This window comes from Eurosta solidaginis, chromosome 1 (genome assembly GCF_040869045.1).
Source record: "Eurosta solidaginis isolate ZX-2024a chromosome 1, ASM4086904v1, whole genome shotgun sequence".
Lineage (NCBI taxonomy): Eukaryota > Metazoa > Arthropoda > Insecta > Diptera > Tephritidae > Eurosta > Eurosta solidaginis.
In genome coordinates, this window is record NC_090319.1 from 203,595,807 (window position 1) to 203,599,420 (window position 3,614).

A 3,614-nucleotide genomic window follows, 5' to 3' on the forward strand; every position below is an offset into this window, starting at 1 on the left:
AAGACATATATGGCATCCCAACTGGAATCACAGGAGGCACGTATTTCAGAAATGACGTCGCAAGTGTCATCTCAACTGGAAGACCAAAAGACATATATGGGATCTCAATTGGAAGCGCAAGAGGCACGTATATCTGAAATGTCGGTCGAAATTTTGGAACAGGTATCATCAAAACTGGAAGCGCAGGATGCAAAAATGGCTCAATTTCAGGCAGAAGTAGATGACTTAAAAGGTCGTATGGAGCAGTTACAACTAAATCGCCCAGCTGTTTCAGCAAGCAATCCAAAGGTAAAAACACCATCCTTTGACGGTTCTGTTCCTTTCCAGGGGTTTAAGATTCAGTTTGAGAAGACCGTAGCAGTGAACAACTGGAGTGCTGAAGATAAAGTTGCTGCACTATTCGTGGCATTGAAAGGATCTGCTGCTGAAATCTTACATACTATTCCTGAGGGAGAGCGGAACAACTACGAAACATTGATGAGCGCTCTAGAGAGACGATATGGAACTGAGCATAGGAGACAGATATACCAAATGGAGTTGCTGAACCGCTTCCAGAGGTCTGGTGAAACATTGCAAGAGTTTGCGTCGGATATTGAAAGGCTAGCACATTTAGCGAAGGCGGACGCACCCGTGGAATACACTGAAAGGGTAAAGATTCAGAGCTTTATAAATGGCATACGGGACGTCGAAACAAAGCGAGCTACATACGCAAACCCAAAGCCAACATTCGCAGAAACAGTATCACATGCTCTGATTCAGGAAACAGCGTCGCTTCTGTGTAAGCCAGTTTTGAAAGCACGCCGTGTGGAAGTAGAAAGGCCAGAGTGGGTAGACGCAATATTGGAGGCGCTGAAAGGATCGTAAAAGCGGAGTGAAAAAGTTATCAAATATTTCAAATGCGGGAAGCCCGGTCACATTGCACGTCATTGCGAACTTGGTCCTGGTAGTTCCAACTTGGGTGGCCGTAAACGCAAAGCTGGAGGAGATGAGCAAGAGCGTGCCAGAGGGAAAATCGAGAGCTAGCTCCAGCTATTGAATGTCCTGTGATATCTGTGTCGCAAATTGGAAGGAAATCAAGCAGTCTTACCTTCAGATGGAATGTGGGTGGCAAGGAGCGTGTACTGACTGTAGATACGGGCGCATCTCATTCCTTGATTCGATCTGATTTAGTCAACAGGAGAGTAAAACCGTTACCTGGACAAGGCTGCGTACGGTCACAGGCGACTATAACCAAGTCCAGGGAGAAGTGATATGTGAAGTCCTAATTGGGAAGGTCATGGTTTTACACAAATTCGTTGTGGCGGAGATCGTTGATGAAGTCATATTGGGAGTGGACTTCTTGGTTGACCATGACATCAAGATCGATATGCAGAAAAGGGTGATGCGTTGTAAGAACCAGGATATACCACTTAACTTCAGTTTGCAGAAAGGATTCAGTAGTAATCGAGTACTGGTGGAGAAGACTCGACAAAAACCACGGAAGTCAAAGGCATAAGTTAATAGGTGGAATGGCCAAATAAAGCAAAATCAAAAGTACCTGCGAGAGAAACACTGGCATTGACAAAACCTAAAAGACGCAGAAAAACAAAGCAACGAATTTCCGAGAAAGAATGCGAGGGTAGTTTCAAGCCGGAGTGCACTACTGTTGTGAAACGTGGGAACGATACTGATTATGCGAAGCCAATCCGTCAAGCGCAAGCTCTACGAAGTAGTTCATAGGCCAAGCAACAGAGTGCGAGGGAACGATCCAGGATAATGAGTAGTAAGATGAAACACAGGTACGAAAAGGAAAATAATTTGGAAGGTTTCCGGGAGGGAGATTTGGTACTGCTATACAACCCTCACCGGCGGAAAGGTGTTCCATCCAAATATCGGTGCAGTAGGGAAGGCCCGTACAGAGTCATGAAGACAATCAGAGATGTCATCTACCGCATACAAGCAATTGGGAAATCACGAAGTAGAAGAGTGGTACATTTGGCGATGCTAGCAGCGTTTAGATTGAGAGATTTGTCTGATCGGGACGATCAGACTTAGGTGGAGGGCAGTGTTACGAATATTAGCAAAACTAAGGGGTGCTGCTATCTCTAAGCCGATGCTAAACAGTGATATCACGCACATCCATAGATCAATCATTATGTATCTACATAAACGAAACAATAATTGCGTCTACACATATGTACCATGTACGTATACGAGCAGCGGAGAGTCAATGCACAAACACATGCATATATCTGAGATTCTCCTGAAATTATGCAATGAGAAAAGCTATAAAATTGTGCAATTGTAGTTACAGCTGAGAAGTTTGAGAGCTAATGGCAACTAGTAGATTCTGGAAGCGCCTAGAAGATGCGAACGTTGAAATCCGAGTGTATAAAAGGCAGCAACTGTAGAGGCGCTGGAATTCAGTTTGATTTGAGCTGTCAAGCAGTTTCGACTAGGACGCTATCTAGCTAGCAAGAGCAGTGTTATTTTTAATAGTAGGGTTTCATTTGAGTTATCAATCAGTTTGGTTATTAAGCAAGCTATTCGTTGCACAGTTTGAGTGTTATTGTGAAGTACTTTAATAAAGGCCATTTTGCATTATTACATATTGGAGTTATTTATTCAACAGTTTAGTAATTCGAACTTAGCAGAGTATTGCAAATAAGAGGATTTGCAAATAAATTCGTTACAATTGGTGTCAGAAGAGGAATTGTTGAATAAATTCCAGAGGACAACAAAGACATGGCAAAGTTCAGTGAATTAAAGATTCAGCAACTGAAAAAGGAGTTGGAGAACCGTGGATTAAATACAACCGGCAATAAGATCGAATTTCAAGCACGGCTACGAGAGGTAATGGAGTCGCAAGGAATTTATGTGGACGAGTATGTCTTTTATCCTGATGGGGACGAGACAACAACAAAAATTAGAGAGAAAAACGAAACATCGCAGACAGTTACGAGCACAGACTTGAACATGATTTTGGCTGCAATATCTGCCCAAACATCAACAGTGGCATCCCCACTGGAATCCCAGGAGAACCGTATAACATCTAAGATAGAATCCCAAGAGACACGAATAACATCAAAGATCGAAGCACAAGAAACGCGTATGTCAGAAATGTCGACACAGATTACATCCAAGATGGAAACACAGCTCGAAGAACAGAAGACATATATGGCATCCCAACTGGAATCACAGGAGGCACGTATTTCAGAAATGACGTCGCAAGTGTCATCTCAACTGGAAGACCAAAAGACATATATGGGATCTCAATTGGAAGCGCAAGAGGCACGTATATCTGAAATGTCGGTCGAAATTTTGGAACAGGTATCATCAAAACTGGAAGCGCAGGATGCAAAAATGGCTCAATTTCAGGCAGAAGTAGATGATTTAAAAGGTCGTATGGAGCAGTTACAACTAAATCGCCCAGCTGTTTCAGCAAGCAATCCAAAGGTAAAAACACCATCCTTTGACGGTTCTGTTCCTTTCCAGGGGTTTAAGATTCAGTTTGAGAAGACCGTAGCAGTGAACAACTGGAGTGCTGAAGATAAAGTTGCTGCACTATTCGTGGCATTGAAAGGATCTGCTGCTGAAATCTTACATACTATTCCTGAGGGAGAGCGGAACAACTA